This window comes from Rhinoraja longicauda, chromosome 9, assembly GCF_053455715.1.
Source record: "Rhinoraja longicauda isolate Sanriku21f chromosome 9, sRhiLon1.1, whole genome shotgun sequence".
In the NCBI taxonomy this organism is placed as follows: Eukaryota; Metazoa; Chordata; class Chondrichthyes; order Rajiformes; family Arhynchobatidae; genus Rhinoraja; species Rhinoraja longicauda.
Window position 1 is genome coordinate 19,918,044 of NC_135961.1, and position 21,572 is coordinate 19,939,615.

Sequence of the window (21,572 nt, forward strand, 5' to 3'; positions counted from 1 at the left end):
TTGATTAATACGGGTGTCAGAGTTTATGGGGAGAAGGTAGAAGAATGGGGTTAGGAGGGAAAGACAGATCAGCCATGATTGAATGGCGGAGTAGACTTGATGGACCGAATGGCCTGAATCTCATCCGATTCATATGATCATGAAATCATGCAAATATTCTCAAGTTAAAATATCAAACATTCCATTTCCAAATGGCCACTCCTTGTAAACCTTCTCTAATAAGTCAACCAAATCACTTCCTGGTGATATTATCAGATGCCTATGATGGTGATATCTTCATCCTTGTAGTACTATAGTCATGCTCCTACATAAGCATCATCCTGATGAGAACACACAAGTTTCATGCTGGCGATGCGATTATATCTGCCTCACCCACATTTCATTTTAGCATTGTTTCTATAAACACGTGCACAGGTATCTCCATCTCACATGCATTGTGCTGATGATTTTATCAGACACAGGATTGCACTATCTTGCAGCTATTTATCACACATGCATAGCCCAGATGACGTATTGAGCTGTTGACATTGTCAAAATAACATGTCCTGGTGAAATTATACCGTGTCCCGTGCTTGTGGACATTGTAAGCATTGGCCAAATAAGTTTATCAGACACATATATTCACGCCATTAGCACAATCCCACTGCTCCGGTGACATTATGCTTTACAGCGAATGCAGCGCCGGAGACTCAGGTTCGATCCTGACTACGGGTGCTGCACTGTCAGGAGTTTGTACGTTCTCCCCGTGACCTGCGTGGGTTTTCTCCGAGATCTTCGGTTTCCTCCCACACTCCAAAGACGTACAGGTTTGTAGGTTAATTGGCTGGGTAAATGTAAAAATTGTCCCTAGTGGGTGTAGGATAGTGTTAATGTACGGGGATCGCTGGGCGGCGCGGACTTGGTGGGCCGAAAAGGCCTGTTTCCGCGCTGTATATATATGATATGATATGATATGATATGATATTATCAGATACATATTCTGCAGAAGTTATTGGGCAAAAATCAGCCTGGCCACATTATCAAAATGCATCAATTTGACGAGAAGATGCCTCAACCAGTACTTATTATCACACAACCGGGGTCAAGGAAAGACCATTCACGTTGTGGCCCTGTTTCCACCATTCTTTCCACCACTACACACAAGAAGCACAAGAAACGTAAGACGCCATTGTTTAGAGATGCTGAGAGGTGTGTTCAGCTCTATATAAAAATCACATTATTACAGAACCATTTTCCTGCTGACATTACCACATGCACATGAGATGTTTTTGCATGTGAATTGCCTGGTGGAATTATTAAACAACGGCACGGTAGCACAGCGGTAGAGTTGCTGCTTTACAGCGAATGCAGCGCCGGAGACTCAGGTTCGATCCTGACTACGGGTGCTGCACTGTAAGGAGTTTGTACGTTCTCCCCGTGACCTGCGTGGGTTTTCTCCGAGATCTTCGGTTTCCTCCCACACTCCAAAGACGTACAGGTATGTAGGTTAATTGGCTGGGTAAATGTAAAAATTGTCCCTAGTGGGTGTAGGATAGTGTTAATGTACGGGGATCACTGGGCGGCACGGACTTGGAGGGCCGAAAAGGCCAGTTTCCGGCTGTAGATATATGATATGATATGATAACATGGGTGGCTTGTCCTAGTGGCATGTAGCACACACATTGTTCTCTGGGTGACATCAGATCAGTATTGCCGTGATAACATGACAACACTGTCCTGTTAATGGCATTGTGTCTGCAGGCTGACCCTGCAAACAACACAATGGGCTTCCATGGCCAGGTTAAGAACTCTGCACTTATATCAACTGGGACTTGAAAATGGTGCCAAAACCTGCCAACTCTTGTACGCTGTCTCAGTGTGCTATTCCTGTACACTGCTACTGAATCTAAGATGTGCTTATGTATTAGTAATACTTTTACTGAACTATATGCAAAAAGTAATTTCACTGAAAAACACTGAATCAGTGTATCAATAAAGTACCGTTGAACCATTGAACCATTTTCTTGGTGACATTATTATATTGGCCATTATTATATGAGGAGTATCGGAGGTGGATTGTGCTGATGATGGTATGAAACGCATGTTGTTCTGGTTGAGATTATCACATGTTGATCATCCTGATGATATTAACACCCAAACAGCATTGCTGTAATGATATTATCTCACAATTGTGCTGGTGACCCTCAAGCATTGACCTGGTGATGTTATGACACATCTATCAACCTTATTGACCACATATTGCCCAGGTGACAGTATCAAATAACCCTTTTCCAGGTGACAATACCACACACGCATCATCACGGCCATGTTATCACATACGCACCTGGAGGGTTATTATATAAACTTTGTCTGAGTGTTACAAGCACACACACATACCTTGGTAATGTTACCACCCATGCATTCCCTGGTGCCATTATAATACCCACATTGCTATGCTTACATCATTACAAAGACATTGTCCTTGTGATATCACATTCACACCACTCTGGTGATATTATCAAACATGAGATGGACACAAAAAGCTGGAGTAACTCTGCGGGACAGGCTGCATCTCTAGAGTAAGGAATGGGTGACGTTTTGGGTCGAGACCCTTCTTCAGGCTGAAAGGGAAACGAGAGATATAGATGATAATGTAGAGAGATAAAGAACAATGAATGAAAGATATGCAAAAAAAATGACAGATAAAGGAAACAGGCCATTGTTGGCTGTTGTTGGGTGAAAATGAAAAAGCTAGTGTGACTTGGGTGGGGGAAGGATAGAGAGAGAGGGAATGCTGGGATTACTTGAAGTTAGAGAAATCAATATTCATCCCACTGATTTACAAAACATGAATTGTTTTAGTGAAGTTCCCTGGCACACTTTACCTGATCACACAGGTGGAATTATCATGCACACGTTTTCCTGTTACAACATTATTACACATACAATGCCCTGGTGACGTTATCACACATGATTAGCCTCATAACATGGTGACATTATCACACAAGAGTTGACTCGGTAGCATCATCATACTGCACAGGCCTGGAGCTGTTATCATCCATGTGTTGGCTTGATGTCATTTTCACTACTACTCAAAATTGAAATTATTCTTGATTTTGTAGTATTCATGACAGTTTTAAATGCAAAGTTTTGAAAAACACTTTTTTTCCACTTCTGTGAAGAATTATTGAAAATGTTGGTGAGGCTAATAAAATGGTAACTGCAGTTGGTGATGTTTTTGCTTAACAAAGCCTTGTTATTGTCCAACAAGTTTTCATGCTGATTTCTATCTATTCGATTTGAGTAAATTCCAGCTCTGAACTCTCCTTAATTTCATCCTGACTTTTAGTTTCACAATGAAAGTTTGTGAAACACAAAAGAGGTACAGTTTGTTCTTGAGTAAAATCAAAGTTTAAAGACTCTTTGATCTGTGATTTTGATTGATGTGTTTGTTCACGATGGAAATATGTGATTGTAAACAGACATTGTTATCAGAACTTAACTTGACATAAAAATAAAGAATGGTGGCATCAAATGAGGCAATCACTTCCTGAAAGAAAAATAAAACAGCTATTCTTTATCAGGCACTAACTTCCTGACCAGCCCCCTCTCTGCCCCCTCCCACCTGCATGTTCCATATGTCCATACCTACACCTTAACTTCGGCTATGTTCTATTCACTCAGTATTCTACATTTGCTCCTGTACTGGTTATGCATCAGTTGAAAAATTTTCATTCTTGATTTTTCAAATGGCATCATTGCTTTGATCATGCCATTTCTTTGCAATCCTCGAAGACCCAATTCCATTCTGTCTTGCCCATTCTTAGTTTTCACCGACCCATTATATGCCTTTGGCTGTACTCCACTAATTTCTGGATATTTCTGCCTGAATTTATGCCTCTCCCAAATGTTAACAGTGGCAGTTAACAAATGTTAATCTCGTTGCAGTTTTAGCTTTCAATCTTTCCCCTTTTTTCTTTGTTTCCTAATCTCAAATTTTAGTTCCCAATCTTTCCTCTTTCTGTTTGAATGTTTTTTTGTCCCGTCAGATTTGCAAACTTTATTTGAAAAATTCAATTTTTTTTGCCCCTTCCATTCCCTCCTCCTGACAGGCATGCTTGGATAAATTATTTAAAAGTAGAATTGTTATCCATATTGCAACAACACTTTTCAATAGCTAGCAGTTAAAATGTTGATTACAGAACATGGAAGCAGTTCAAGTTATCCCTGAAGAAGGGTCTCGACCTGAAACGTCACCCATTCCTTCTCCCCCGAGATGCTGCCTGACCTGCTGAGTTACTCCAGCATTTTGTGAATAAATCAAGTTATCCAATCCTCTAACCTATCTTTCTATCACCTTTAAAAATATTGGTGAGCTTTCAGTGCCTTTCTGTAATGATGCAATCAGGTAGGGATGAAACGTGTGGTGAATAGTAAGGCTACATCCATGTCTGCCTTCGCTTGATCAACCCATGCCTATGTCAGCATAAGAACAGATCTTCCGTAAAGAAAAATCTTGGAGTGTGCTGCAGACAATTAAAAGGATAAACAATGACAGAGTACTGATAAAAGATGGTAGAATGCAGCTTAGTTCCGACTCTGTGCTGAATTAGGTTGGGCAGCAGTTAGGGTTCTAAAATTAGCTTCAGTGTCCCAGGATAGGGAGAATTATATTAGCCAGCATTTCCACTTTTAATTTGTCTAATGCTTTGGGTTGGACAGAGTATGATCACTGATTGAAGGCAGGGTTGGTTCCTGCTACGATGGCCATGCATGAAGAATAGTCACTTTGGCAAATTATTGAAGACTAGGGATCCCCATGGAACTGCACCTCAGCGGGAATTAATGCTTTCAGAAGAAAAAGAGTCTAAACAGTATATAAATACTTTTAACATAACGTCAATATATTATTAATATTGAAGAAAGTCTCAGCATTTGTACAATTATTTGGAATACAAAAATAACAATTTATTATATTATCTAATATGATAACTTATTTCCCCTAGGATATTATCTTTGGTTCAGTTTAATTTCTGATTTGAAATGGTCAGCTAAAATTTACAAGCAAATACTTTTTGCAGTCGAAAAATGATTAAAAAAAATGTATTTATCTTGACAGATGGAATGGTACTTTGGTTCTCAAAATTATTAATTATGAAGCAAAAGCTGTAACATGCTTCTTTAAAATGTACACCTGGTTCATTCATTTTTGAACATGCTGCCAAACTAACTACAGTGTAAAACAAAATACTTCAAATAAGCAGCAGGTTTTGCTTCAGTTGGGTTGCAATAATGTAGCAATGTTATACAACCAAACTTTGAGAAAGATACGACACAGGGTTTTCAGTAAGCAATCCCACTTAATCCAATTCTGCCATGCTGTGAGAAATTCTGAGGTTTGAGGATAGTGACATTTGAAAAGAACAGTTGTGATGAGACAGCTAAGATGCTTCTATCCCTGCCAAGGTTTGTGGAACCCTATTTTCCATTACCTTGTCAGAACTCATCTCCCGCTGTCACGATGAAGAGATAAGTGTGAAGTGATGGAAAGTGTTGATCAGCTGGTCAGAGAAAGAAGACAGCGGTAAATGGATAAAGGCCTTTTCAAGAAGGATACCGTTGTTCTCAAGCTCTTAATCCTTACTAGTGGGCTTTGGCAGCGCAAAGGTTTTACCAGTGCACTAAGAATACTACAATAGTTCTGCTTCATTTTTTAAAAGCACTATTATTGCAGTATTAGATTGTAACTTTATGAAATGCAATTCCTTCCAGGGTTCTTTAAGTCACTGAGTATAATTGAGCCGCTGTATAATTTTGTTTTTAAATTAGGAGCCATGACAGCTTTTTATTATGTACAGGAAGGAACTACAGATGCTGGTTTAAACCGAAGATAACACAAAAAGCTGGAATAACAGCGGGACAGGCAGTATCTCTGGAGAGAAGGAATGGGTGATGTTTCGGGTCTGAAGAAGGGTCTTAACCCGAAACGTCACCAATTCCTTCTCTCCAGAGATGCTGCCTGTCCCGCTGAGTTACTCCAGCTTTTTGTGTCTATGTATTATGTACATGGACATGGATGTTTGAAGGCTAAGCATAGCAAATCATGTCTACCAATTCAGTATACATTAATTGGCTATAATATAGCACAATATTTTTAGGTCAGTTTTGACAAAGGCACCATTTTAATTTAAACAGTCATTGCTGAATTTGGATGAACTCTAATAGCATAAAACATAGAAAATAGGTGCAGGAGGAGGCCATTTGGCCCTTCGAGCCAGCACCGCCAATAAATTACATATGCATCTCCAGTGCTTCTTGACTCACTTCATATATATGGGTCCCTTTCCTATCTTGTGCAATAACAATTATGTGAACTCCTGCATAATAAAGTTATACAGAACAACAATGACTGAATTTCAAAAGTACTTCACATGTTGCAATGAGATTAAGGACATCCTGAAGATATGAAGGCACTTTGAGGCACAAAGGCATGTTATATTTGTATTTAAAACATTTTAAATTAATATGTGGGGATTGATGGTTGCCGTGGACTCAGTGGGCTGAAGGGCCTGTTTCTGCGCTGTATCTCTAAATTAAACTAAACTAAAGAGCCTAACATGCACTAACATTGTCATGCATGGCATATTAAACCAGCTTCCTGCCCAATAATATCTCCAGGACTTGCTCTGTGGCACACCATGTTTGGAAAATTGACAATTCTTTCATCTTTTTCTAAATATCTTTAAAGTCTCACTTGAATAATTTGGGTGAACTTTCCTCTCCCTTCCCGTGGAAGAATGCCAGGTCTTTATTCTGTGCCTCTCTCTACAGGGGTGAGAATGGAGATTCAACATCTGGTGATTACAAGCATGAGCTGTGTGCAGATGTTTCCATCTGAAATAAATGACCAAGAGCAACATCTATCCCACTCGATATTACAATTGACGGTAGTGTGTTGCTTTCCAAATGGCTGCATTCTAATGCATTGTCTTGCAGTGTTATATTTCTGAGCAGTGTTTCGGGTTGCTGTGTTCTATGGTGTCACTACATCACTTCATCGAGAACCTACAATATTTTTACAACATTGTGTGCATCTACTTTGCTTTGAGTGATTATTTTGCTGTGTAACAAGGCAATTCCCTAATAGGTTGCTTTAGTTTATAGATCCAGCATGAAAAATGGTCCTTTGGCCCACTGAGTCCGCGCCGGCCAGCAATCACTCATTCACACTAGTTCTATGTCATGTAATTTCCGAATCCACCCCTTACACACTGGCGGCAATTTACAGAGGCCAATGAACTAACTACCAGGATAACACGTGTTTGTGATGTGGGAGGAAACCCACACATTCACGGGGAGCATGTGCAAACTCCACACAGTCAGCACCCAAGGTGTGGAATTCTCTGCCTCAGAAGGCAGTGGAGGCCAATTCTCTGAATGCATTCAAGAGAGAGCTAGATAGAGCTCTTAAGGATAGCGGAGTCAGGGGGAAAAGGCAGGAATGGGGTACTGATTGAGAATGATCAGCCATGATCACATTGAATGGCAGTGCTGGCTCGAAGGGCCGAATGGCCTACTCCTGCACCTATTGTCTATTGTCTATTGGGTCAGGATCAATCCCTTGTCTCTGGTGCTGTGAGGCAGCAGCTCTACCAGCTACACCACTGTGCCACCTATTAGTAGGCATAAAAATCTACTTTCACCCTTGCCCCCTTTCACTCATATCCCTCCCTCTGGCTTTACACTTAGGTTCTCAGCTTCCTTCCTTATCCGGCACCTTTTGTCTCCTTTTCGCCACTAGCCTTTGTCAGCAGCTCTACCTATTTGCCAGTAACCCCGTCCCCATCCCACCTCTCCATCTTTCATTTGCCAGGCTTTGCAACACTCATTGTTCTCTTTTTGAGTCTCCCGCCCCATCAGTCCAAAAAAACCTGAAACACTGACCTGAAACACTGTCTGTCTCTTTCCCTCTACAGATGCTGCCTGACCAACTGAGTTCCTCCAGCACTTTGTTTTTTGCTCAACTTTCATTTCACACTGATTCCAAGCACATTGTGTGACAGACTGGGAACACTCCTGAACTGGATTTTTGGGGATAATTTAATGCTGAAGATAGAAATATGGTTGGAATAATTTTTGTTAAGAAAGTTAAAGATGTAGAAACACCATTGCCCAGAATTTCTTTAGCACTTGAAAATGTATGATCAAAGGGGATATCATAGGTGATATTTTGGGTCGAGATGCCTCTTCAGACCTATGCAAAAGAACACCAAATGCTGGAGTAACTCAGCAGATCAGGAAGCATCTCTGGAGAACATGAATAAGTGATGTTTTGGGTCGAGATGAAGTCTCACGAAAGGTGTCAACCCAAAAAGTTACCTATCCGTCTTCTCCAGAGATTCTGTCTGACCTGCTGAGTTACTCCAGAACTTTGTCTCCTTTTGTGCCTTAACCAGAATCTGCAGTTTCTTGTTTCTACTGCTTGCTTGATATGCTCAAGTGCCTTTTCTAATAAACCTGCTCAATAATTGCATAGGAAAATATTTGGCTTACAGATTGTGTGGGGTGTTTGGTGGATCAGGGAGATGGGGTCGATGCTCAGGGCATCAGTTCTGTGTAGCGTTTCAGGACCACAGAGTCAGACGCATGAGTGGATGGCGTGGTCACAATTGACTGGCAGGGGAGCTAAGAGTTTAGTTGTCTGCTTGGAGTGGGGAGACAGGATAATTGCCTTGGCTTCAATGCTACCAGAAAATCAGGCATTCAGGAAAGGGAAACTCAGTCATAACTCAGCTGTGCCAAATGTGCCAAATGATACAGCTGTGCCAAATGGATCAAAGAACCCCAAAACCTAAAGACTCAACGATGCCACTGCAAACCTTGAATGATTTTATGCACCATTTTGCAATGGTGCCCTGCTTATCTTATTTTATGCACAAGGCCTCGAAGGTTGAGAGTGGTTCCACGGTACTGTTTTTGTCTGCATGTCAGTGAAAGACTTTTTAATAAGGTTGTGCACATTTCAGAAGTGTGCCTTTTAGCATTAATGTTTAATAACTCAAGGCTCTGGTAGTTGGGAGCATTCAGATGCATGACTGTCCTAGAGCAATTAAAGTGGAACAGCTTGATCCTTACAAAAAGTTCAGGCGGGATTAATGATCCTGCAGCTGAACCACATCTGTTGAAAAATTGATTTCAATGAAACAATGGAGTAGTAAAATATCCCAAACCCAACCAAAATACCTGTTAATATCAGATTCTACACCTATTATTTATAATTTTTTTAAGACAGCAATGTCAAAGTCCACTGATTTTGTATCGAGTACGTTTTAATTAGCACTTCTTTACTATTTATCCAAGTTGACTCTTGGAGTCAGACTTTCATCTTACAACCTGAACAATCATCTCTGACTTGTACACAAACATAAATGTTGACAGGTCAGTCTTTTGGGTGTTTTGCACTAATTATTTCTGTGAATTGTAATAAAATTTAATTTAATGACAGCTCTACATATTTCAGAAGATGAAACTGAAAGCTTTTGTCTAATCTGGACATCTGGGATGTTGCTATTCTCCAGACAGACAAAGTCTCAGATGTAAAGTAAAATAAACTCTTAAAGGGCAATTTTGGTGGTTGCTAATCTTAGAGTCTTGATATTGTGTTGCATAATCTTCCTGGCATTTATTCCCACTTAATGTTCTGTAGCGGCTGACCAGTTCCTGTTGTGAGCCACTGTTTCTGTGGCTGTGGTGATAACCCAGGAAATCTCTAATGCAGTTTAAGAAGATGTGACTGAGCTTTACTGTGCGGTTATCAGGATTAAGGGTCGTATGTGTAGACCAAGTGCTGTCTGTGGAGACTCTGTGGTTGCCAATACACACACAAGACACATGGAGCTCAAGACAAGATGTGCCCTCTTGAACACCCTTTTAATATTGTTGCAGCCAAGAGAACTACTGGTCGCATGACATAATCCTTAAAGAGCTAACAGCCTCAAAGGAACAATTGGTGTTCATGACCAATAGAACAGACACTGCACAGTTTCACATTTTTAAATAAAAAGAAACATTCGGCTTAATCAATGCTTTTATGAACTTCACACTTTTTAAAAGTTTAAGTATTTTTTGGCACAATAGTTTTGCTACTGCCTACAATGAGCTTGTAGATACGCTGGATGCTGTTGGAGTATCGTCTACCTCTAGTTTCGATTATTTTGCCTCCTCATGGCCCTCACCAGCAAGTTCATAGGTCAGCTCCTCCGAAACAATTTGGGAGGCTTAGATCAGAAATACCTTTTATCACAAAATCTTTCTTGCAGTGCTTCTGGATATCATGTGCTAGGGGAATCTATCGCCAGTTTTCATTAGGTAATCCCGCACACCTTCACAATCTCTCTATTATCCCTGTACCTTTCATCTGCTGAGAGGTTCCAATACAGAAATTCTGTTGTGCAAACTGAGCCTCTACTCTTTGGGCCACCTTCCTCTCACTTCCTCTCCTCTGCTTTCCCCTCCAAATTGGTTTAGCTTATGCTCAACCTGGCTCTGAATGTGCTCTTCAGGAGGAGTCTATCCTGTTGATGAATAGGCTGTGGCTTGATATCTTAGAAGTTACAGTGCAGGGTCATGTTCAATCGACCCTACAGAAGCCATTTCTTCAAAGTTTCCTTCACCGATACAGCTGACCTTTCTACTTTTCTGTTGGAAGATGGATGGTTAAACAATGCTTTATTCCACTGTGTTTCATAAATTATTTGGACTGTAGAGATCCAAACTAAATATCATGGTTTAACACGACTTCTTCAGGTCAACCCCAAGAGGCAAAGATGGATCTTAATTATTTAATCATATGATCAGTAGTGATGCGTAAGTCTACACATTTGACTTCTGGCCACTTGAATGGCTGCCAGTTAGTATCAATTTTTACAAACGTTGTAATTCAGGGAGCTGTTAGTCATATGAGGTCATATTAAGAATCAAGGATGAAGAGTGTTGAATTGTCTGATTCGCCAACAGTGGAACAAATATATTTTTAATTGCTACAGCTTTACAGGCCCATTAACATAATAATACAAAAATGTATACGACAATCAATAATACAGCAATTAATCATGTTAGTCTGAGCAATCAGTTCATGATAGCACAAAACTAAAGTTCATAGTGTAAATAAAGCAAAGTCCAGAGTGGGTGATATTGTGCAGTGTTCAAGTGCCTGCTGGGAAAAAGTTGTTGAATCTGGAGATCACAGTTTTCAAGCTGCTGTATCTTCCTCCAGTGGTAGTAGTGAGGTAAAAGTGTGGCCATGGTGTTGTGAGCTTTAATGATATTAGCAGCCTTTTTGAAGCTGTGCCTCCTGTAGATCCGTGGGGGTTAGTACCCATGATGGACTTCCACTATCTGCAATGTCTTCCACTATCTGCAGCTATCTTTGTTCCTGGGCATTCAAGTTACCAAACCAATCCATGATGCAACCAACCGCACCATTCAGATCCATACTGTGCACTTGTAAAAGTTTGATAGATTATTTGATGAAAAACCGAATGACCTCAATCTTCTAAGAAAGTAGAATCATTGATGAGATTTTTTTGTGATTGCATCAATGTGCTGGGCCCAGGACAGATCTTTAAAGATATACATGTCCAGAAACGTGAAGCTGTTCGCTCTCTCCACCACCATATTGTTGATGGAGATAGGTTTTGGATCCCTGGCTTTTTCTTTCAGAAGTCAAAAATCAGCTCTTTGGTCTTGCTGACGTTGAGAGCAGGATTGTGTATAAAGGAACTGCAGATGTTGGTTTATTCTGAAGATGTACACAAAATGCTGGAATAACTCAGCAGGTCAGGCAGCATTTCTGGAGAGAAGGAATTGGTGACGTTTCGGGTCGAGACCCTTCTTCAGACTGATTGTTCTTCTGGCACCACACATTCGGATGATCAATCTCTCTCTTGTACTCTGACTCATCGTTACCTGTTATTCATTCAGCAACAGTGGTATCGCCCACACATTTACTGATGGCGGTAGAACTGTGTCTGGCTCCCCAGTCATGAGAGTAGAGAGTAGAGAGAGAGAGTGGTTCCTTAAAGAAATAACAACCAGAAAGTGCCGATTATTGTCCAAAACCAACATTTTGCAGGAAACATGTTCCCAATGTTGGGGGAGTCCAGAACCAGGGGCCACAGTTTAAGAATAAGGGGTAGGCCATTTAGAACAGAGATGAAGAAAAACTTTTTCAGTCAGAGAGTTGTAAATCTGTGGAATTCTCTGCCTCAGATGGCAGTGGAGGCCAATTCTCTTTTAAGAGAGAGTTAGATAGAGCTCTTAAGGATGGTGGAGTCAGGGGGTATGGGGAGAAGGCAGGAATGGGGTACTGATTGAGAATGATCAGCCATGATCGCATTGAATGGCGGTGCTGGCTCGAAGGGCCGAATGGCCTACTCCTGCACCTATTGTCTATTGTCTATTTCATATACTGCAGCGCGGACGTGGAAGAGAACAGAAAAGTGAAAGGAAATATTAAATTTTTAATTAAAACAGCTAATTGCTGTTGTAATTGAGCTTTGCTGTATCGATGTGCAATTTCTTTCAGTCATATTTCAAAGCATCAGTATTGATATTGCAATTACTAATATCATACGCATTTGCCAGGCTGCTAGTTAATGCCGCCTACCGGTGAGTACTGTACTCGTTCTTATAACATTGGTGTTTTGGACCCATGCACCGTGTTTGTGGAACCTTGATTTAAGTGCTGAGATCCATGAAATGACACCAAAATACAAGGGAGAATGCCACACATGGTATGAAAGAGCTCTATCAAGAGAGAGCTGGATAGAGCTCTTAAGGATAGCGGAGTCAGGGGGTATGGGGAGAAGGCAGGAACGGGGCACTGATTGAGAATGATCAGCCATGATCACATTGAATGGCGGTGCTGGCTCGAAGGGCCGAATGGCCTCCTCCTGCACCTATTGTCTATTGTCTATTGAAAGCCAAAGTGAACCACATTAAAAAAACAGCTTTTTAAGCCTACTTCTGCGTACAGAATCTATTGTGTGCATTCTACTGACTGTCATCCAGTTGTTGTTAACCTCACCAGCTATACTCTGTAACAGTTCAAAGACTTTATGGGGAAAGGAAAGTGAATGAATAAAACGAAGCAGTTATTAACCACGGGGAAGCAATGCAGAATCTAATCACAGCAGTGCCAGGAAACCTGAACCTGTCCGAAGATATCTGTAGCTCTCAATGTTTAATTGCTGATGATGGCTGCGGGTCAGTCATGCATGACAACATGAGTGTCGCACTGCTTTCTGCCTCTTCTTCTTCCTGTCAGCTTTCACTCCAAGTGATGGAACGAGAGTCTCAGATGTCTTTGAATATCTGTCTTATTGAAAACAGCAAATTCACATGCTGGGAAATGAGCTGAACGCAGGAAAAATGATGCAATTTGCTTTTATATCAACTACCACTGTTCTCCAGGATGCTGTTGAATCAAACGTGCATATATACTCAATGATTACATAGTATATGTATGTTTTTATACATCTTTACCCATCTTATGTAATATTTCAATGTTCTAGATATTTCCCCATATTTACTCCTTTTCTAAAATAGTGAAAACTTGCTGTTCATTATTGAACGCCACATTCGGTGACTGTTAATGCTCAGAAAATAAAATAGTTTAAATTGGTTTAATTTATTGTCACATGTACCGACCGAGGCACAGTGAAAAGCTTTTGTTGCCTGTTAACCAGTCAGTTGAAAAACTACACGATCACAATCGAGCCATCCATAGTCCATAGACACATACTGAAGGGAATAACGTTTAGTGCAAGATAAATTCCAGTAAAATCTGTTTAAAGATAGTCCAAGGCTCTCCAGTGAGGTAGATAGTAGCTCAGGACTGCTCTCTAGTTGTTGACAGGATAGTTCAGTTGCCTGATAACAGCTGGGAAGACACTGTGGTTGAATCTGGAGGTGTGCATTTTCACATTTCTGTACCTCTTGCCCGATGGAAGAGGAGTGACTGGGGTGAGACTCGTGCTTGATTATACTGGTGGCCTTGCCGAGCGAGGCTGCATGGAGTGGAGTCAATGGAAGGGAAGTTGGTTTGTGTGATGATCTGGGCTGCGTCCATGATTTTCTGCATAACAGAAGTAAAACAAAAACATCTCATCATTGCCAAGTTCTTTCGCAACTTGATTCATAAATTAGTACATTGATTATGTACTTTCAGGGATGGTTTGCTTTTTGCCTGGGGCTCTTTAATCTGATAAAAAGAGATACTCAGCAGACTAAATCTGCATTATATTAACATTTATACAAACATTATAGCCCCGTATAACAGAAGGGACATTTCAGCTCTAATAATATGCATTATGGACATTAGTTGAGGGTCTGAAAGGCATTTAATGGTATATTAATGAGCACTTGGCTTCTTCCAAACTCAAGCAGCGCTACCCACACATGCAATATTTGAGGCCGGATAGCGTGTGGCAGGGTTATTGTACATTTTAGAGAAAGTAAATTGGTCATTGGTCTGCAACAGACAGCTGCTCGCAATACTTTATTACAATTTGTATCTCAAGCCCAAATTGTTCCATTATGATTATGAATGCATACAGATGCCCCTGTGCTTAATTCTCTGTGCGATTCCATCAAGCAACAAGGTGATGGCTCTTTCACATGGCAATAGCACCATCACAAAGGGAATGGTTGCACAAGCAGTCATAAGGTAAAGGATCCCACTTCTTTCATTTGTTAGGGTGAATGCCTATCAATCAGAGATGCACGATGTGAAATGGTAGAAATCCTCAAGGTCAGCCTGCTTCATTCCATCCCTTCTTCCCATAGCCAAGAATCAAAACTTGTACAACGATGACACCTTTTACATTCCACTTGTGGACGCATGCACATTGGACTCTGCACACAATGGAATTCAGGCCTCATTGAATCTATTGGAGATCTGAATTTGAATTTGTGCATTTTAGAAAGAAACAAAGTTACTATCAGATTCATAGATCTGAAAATTCAACGTCCCATTCCAGATTTTTCCGCAGTAAGGTTAGAGTAATCAAGGTGGGGGAATAAAAAATCAGAGGACATGGGTTTAAGGTGAGAGGGGAAAGATTTAATAGGAACCTGGGGGGTGACTTTTTCACTCAGGTGATTAGTATGCGGAACAACCTGCTGGAGGAGGTAGTTTATAACAGCATTTAAAAGACACATGGACAGGTACATGGATAGGTACAGTTCGGAGGGATATGGGCCAGACTGAGGGAACTATGATTGGCTTAGATGGGGCATATTGGTTGGCATGGATGAGTTGTGCTGAAGGGCCTGTTTCATGTTGTATGACTCTATGACTCCAAGAGAATGATCACTACTTGGATTAGGATGAGCTTTATGTTTTGTCCCTAATGATTGCATCAATTGTCCATTTTCCCGTTCTGGTTTTAGTGCTTGCTGAAATGGAACCCCAACATCTTTAAATACCCTCACACCTAACATTTTCTGAATTCTCTCAATTCATTTTGTTGGAAAAGAACTGATCTTGAATGAAATGTTAGCTCTTCTGCAAAATGTGTGGAATACATCTGCTTAAATTTGCTTTAGGAATGCCTAAACCATCAAAGATACTGAGGAGATTAAGTTATTTGACTGAAAACATTAACTGACATCTTCCTCTCCCAAATTAATTAGTTCTTCTTATTATTATTGATATTTTAATTGTGAATAATTAGGATTACACATTATAGCTTTACACTTGTGTTGCGACAATAAAGTAACATACACAAACTGTTTAAATAGGTGGAAGCCATCACAACATTGTGAACGATTTCAATCAGGGGCAGCACGGTGGCGCGGCGGTAGAGTTGCTGTCTTACAGCGCCAGAGACCGGGTTTGATCTTGACTACGGGCGCTGTCTGTAGGGGGTTTGTACGTTCTCACCCGTGACTGCATGGGTTTTTTTTCCGAGATCTTCGGTTTCCACCCATACTCCAAAGACGGTTTTTAGGTTACTTGGCTTGGTATAAGTGTAAATTGTCCCTAGTGTGTGGGGGGTAATGTTAATGTGCGGGGATTGTTGGTCGGTGCAGACTCGGTGGGCCGAAGGGTCTGTTTCTGTGCTGTATCCCTAAACTAAACTAAACTAAAATTATAACTTAATTCCACAATAAGCACAGGAGCTCCATCACCAGATGGAACGACCTTTGCAAATCATTGGTGCATTCGGGGGCTTCCGTATTTGTGAAAAGCAAGGGTCACACTGTCACTTGTGCAGTCTTCTGCAAGTCTTTCAATGTAGATTCACATGGTTGATCTTTCAGCTTTCAGTTGGTCAGAGGCTGGGGTCCCTAAAGCTATCAAGCAGAGGGCACATCCTTTCCATATGTTCAATCCACACCAGCAGATGCTGAACCTGGAGGCCAAGGGAACCCCTCAAAGGGACCCACTGCAGCATAGGTTCAAAGGGTTTGGCATGACAACCTGCTCATGATAGTTTAAAAACCATGCATACCCATTCAATATGGCCCAGTACAAACATAAATGAACCAGCTACCTCAAGGTCCCAGTGGAATATCATATCATATCATATCATATCATATCATATCATATACAGCCGGAAACAGGCCTTTTCGGCCCTCCAAGTCCGTGCCGCCCAGTGATCCCCGTACATTAACACTATCCTACACCCACTAGGGACAATTTTTACATTTACCCAGCCAATTAACCTACATACCTGTACGTCTTTGGAGTGTGGGAGGAAACCGAAGATCTCGGAGAAAACCCACGCAGGTCACGGGGAGAACGTACAAACTCCTTACAGTGCAGCACCCGTAGTCAGGATCGAACCTGAGTCTCCGGCGCTGCATTCGCTGTAAGGCAGCAACTCTACCGCTGCCGCTAGATATATACTATTCTTTTTAAATGCATTTAAGCTATATTGCATATTAGCATTTTTCCTGATTTCTAAATCCAAAAGCATGATCCTTAGATTGCTCAGTCAGCTTTGATAATCCAGAACTTTATTAATTTGAAACGTTTGATACAAAGTCTGTGGCAGCATCACTGACTGTTTTTTATCATCGTGTTTTTATTTTAGTTCCAAAAATATTCATATGCTAGATGCAATTAAAGAGAGAATTAACTACATTGGGAACAGTGACTTTCATTTTATTCATTTCTGAATAGTTAAGGAATAGGTTTACAGCGGGTCTAAACATTGAGTTCCTAAATTGGGGCAAGGACAATTTTGATGATTTGGGACAAGAACTTTCAGAATTGGATTGGGGGAGGTTGGTTGTAAGTAATGGGAGGTCTGGTAAGTGGGATGACTTTAACGATGAGACAGCGAGAGTTCAGGGCCAGCATGTTCATGTTAAAGTGAAAGGCAAGGCTGGCAGGAGTAGGAAACATTGGATGAAAAAAGATAGCGAGGCTCTAGTAGAAGGAGGCATAGGTCAGGTCATTAAGTCGCAGAGTCATGGCATTCAGTCGTACAGCATGGAAACAGGCCCTTTGATCCACTTTGCCCATACCAAACAAGTTGACATACTGGACAAGTTCCATTCGCTTACATTAGGCCCATAGTTCTCCAAACACTTCCTATTCTTATATCTATCCAAACAACTTTAAAAAGTCAAAGGTGGACATAAAATGCTGGAGTAACTCAACGGGTCAGGCAGCATCTCAGGAGAGAAGGAATGGGTGACATTTTCTTCAGACCCGAAACGTCACCCATTCCTTCTCTCCTGAGATGCTGCCTGACCCGTTGAGTTACTCCAGCATTTTGTGTCTACCTTCGATTTAACCCAGCATCTGCAGTTCTTTCCTACACAATATAAATTCCTAAATGCATTGTGTGCTCTATTCAGTGCACCAGGGAAAGGTGCACCATTCCATCCATGCCCAATGTGGTCTTCCTGAAGATTAGCTTCCTCTGGCAGCTCATTTCAGATGTGAACCATCCTCTGAGTGGAAAATATTGTCCCTACATTCTCACTTTACGCCTTTGTCCTCTAGTTTTAGAGTACCAGCAAAGGCCACATCACTAAGTTATTTCATACTTAGATCCTCGCTGAGTTAAATCGTTCAACAGCTGACAATGGGCTTGAGGATTGAAATATTCATGTACCCTACACATGTTCAAAATGACACAGACTGTGGGATTTGGAGGATGACGGAAGGCTTTCAAATGCACTGGAGGTAATGAAGCAAGAAGTGGAGAGGAACATCTTGTAACCACAGGAAGGTGGATACTTCCAGTCATAGGCTTTGGAGGCTTTGGAAACAAGTGGTGCAAGTCAATGACAAGGACACTGTAGTAAGAATATGGTTGCAGATGCAGAAAAAAAGACCCAACACTCTACCATGTGTTGCCACAGTTTAAGAGTTCATAGTCAAGTTGCACATCATACCTGCTATATCACCAGCCTCATACACCACTCTTCCTTAACCACTTACTTGAGAGAGGAGAATGGGGATTTGGAGTTGGAAAGGAGACCATGGGAAGGGGGTCACAGATCATACAGCATGGAAACAGGCTCCTTCAGCCCACTGAGTGGCACTGATCATCAAGCCTGCAAGTTGAAAGGTGGTGAGGTGCTACTGTAGTTTGAGGGGAGCGAGGAGGGGGGTCAGTGTAAATAACGGGAATGAGGCAGTGGAAGATCTTGTCTTCGTGTGCTGGCAAAATGTAAATGCACATGGTGTGTGTGTGTGTGGGGGAGAGGGAGAGAGCGAGAGAGAGAGAGAGAGAGAGAGAGGTGGGACAGGGAGAGACAGGGAGAAGGAGAGGGAGATGGAGGGAGAGGGAGGGGAGGGGAAAATAGAGGAGAGAGGGGGGGAGAGAGGTGAAAGGGAGAGGGGAGAAGGGGTGGGGGAGGGGGGAGAGGGAGAGGGTGAGGGAGGGAGAGGGAGGGGAGTGGGAAACAGGGGGCGAGGGAGAGAGGGAGAGAGGGGAGGAGAGGGGGGGGGGAGGGAGAGGGTGAGGGAGTGGGAGGGAGAGGGAGGGGAGTGGGAAACAGGGGGCGAGGGAGAGAGGAGGAGAGGGGGGAGGGAGAGGGGGGGAGGGAGAGGGGGGGAGGGAGAGGGGGGGGGAGAGAGAGAGAGAGAGAGAGAGAGAGAGAGAGAGAGAGAGAGAGAGAGAGAGAGAGAGAGAGAGAGGAGAGAGAGAGAGAGAGAGAGAGAGAGAGAGAGGAGAGAGAGAGAGAGAGAGAGAGAGAGAGAGAGAGAGAGAGAGAGGAGAGGAGAGGGGGAGAGGGGAGAGGGGAGAGGGAGGGGAGGGAGGGAGAGAGGGAGAGAGAGAGAGACAGAGAGAGAGAGAGAGAGAGAGAGAGAGAGAGAGAGAGAGAGAGGAGAGAGAGAGAGAGAAGAGAGAGAGAGAGAGAGAGAGAGAGAGAGAGAGAGAGAGAGAGAGAGAGAAGAGAGAGAGAGAGAGTTCAGCAATGTCTGGACTCCAATTATCTTGGACCTCCTTACCATTGCACTGAATGGCAGCCCTACCTGTACTGACATGACTCACCAGTGCATGGCATGATCTGTGCCGGCATCTTGCGATCATGCTGCAATCAATGTTCTATGGAGCAAACTAGCACGTAAAAAGCCATCAATATTTTAAAACTTCACACGGGGGATATCTTGCACTCCTCTCCCCCTGTCATAAGAGTTCCCACATATCCTGAGAAGGATTAGGAAGTTCGGTATGTCCCCAACAACTCTCACCAACTTCTACAGATGCGCCGTAGAAAACATCTTATTGGGATGCATCACAGCATGTTTTGGGAACAATTTCATACAAGACTGCAAGAAATTGCAGAGAATTGTGGAAGCGGCCCAGATCATCACACAAACCAACTTCCCTTCCATTGACTCAAACTGCACTTCACGCTGCCTCAGCAAGGCCACCAGCAAAATCAAGGATGAGTCTCACCCTGGTCACTCTCTCTTCTCCCCTCTCCCATCGGCCAAAAGGTATAGAAGTGTAAAAACGTACACCTCTCGATTCAGGGACAGTTTCTTCCCAGCTAACCTCGGCAACTGACCCATCCTATCAACAACTAGAGAGCTGTCCTGAGCTGTCTTTGGGATAAAGATAGCCTTTAATCGGACTTTACTGGACTGTATCTTGCACTAGACGTTGTTCCTTTTATCCTATATTTTGTACACTGTGGATGGGTCGATTGTAATCATGTATAGTTTTTCCGCTGTCTAGATAGCACACAACAAAAGCTTTTCACGGTAACTATGACAATAAACTAAAACTATATTAAATGGTGGCGCAGCGGTAGAGTTGCTGCCTTACAGCGAATGCAGCGCCGGAGACTCAGGTTCGATCCTGACTACGGGTGCGGTCTGTATGGAGTTTGTACGTTCTCCCCGTGACCTGCGTGGGTTTTCTCCGAGATCTTCGGTTTCCTCCCACATTCCAAAGACATGCAGGGTTTGTAGGTTAATTGACTGGGTAAAAATTGTCCCTGGTGTGTGTAGGATAGTGTTAATGTGCGGGGATCGCTGGGCGGCGCTGACTTGGTGGGCCGAAAGGGCCTGTTTCCGCGCTGTAGAATCGAAATCTAAAAAAAATCTTAAAAAAAACCCCTAAATATCCCACACCTTATTTCTGAGCATCTGGTTGTTATGTGGTGCCTAAAACAAGAGATGTACATCCCAGTTGTGCGATCTTTCTATAGAACATAGAAAATAGAACAGTACAACACAGATACAGGCCCTTCGACCCACAATGTTTATGCCAAATCTGATACCAAGTTAAACTGATCTTCATTGCCTGCATATGACAACATAATGGAAATATTAAATCAAAACTGACTTAAACATTAAATCTATTAGTCTGAAAGTCATTGATTAACTGTATGCTTTGTCCTAGTGCAGCATTTGGCTTGATACACCATTATTGTTCCTCATAAAATAATAATTGATGAAGAAGACTTTTTCTTGTTAAATAAAAATATAAAATTGTGCCCCAGTTTTTAAGATGCAAAGCTTACAAAAAGAGAAAATACTTTCCTAGGTTTAAAAAAAAAATGCCACTGACTATTGTTTAATGGCCAACAATTCCAAAAGTATAAGTCTAAAAATAGATGGCTTTGAAAATTTGTTTTATGGAGACAACAGGAATATCTGCTGATATCTGTTCCCCTGTAATTCTTTTTAATTTACATTAAAATTCCATTCAGAGATGCAATAACTTCAAGGAAAGTACTTCCATACCCTCATTCTTTCTAAAGGAAGCATCAGGGCATCCATCCTTGCTAAGCAGTATAAAAAGCTTTCAACACAGACATTCTCCCATCCTTCCTGTCATGAAGCAACAATATTTCATGGATCGGCCTCTTTGCTAGTAGTCACTATGGCAGCCAGGGTCTCTGAACTCAGTACGGTCGCAGGGAACATTAGCTGTAAAATCCCATGCTCACTACAAGAAAACAATCATACCGTATTGATCTGAGGATCTGCATGGCTTAATGAATTGAAGATCTGCATATTTTAAAATGCAAATCACACCGAAAGTATTTAATTCTTATCTGACAGAAAAAAAGGGACACATTTCTTAAATCAAATCTCTCTCCACGCAAAG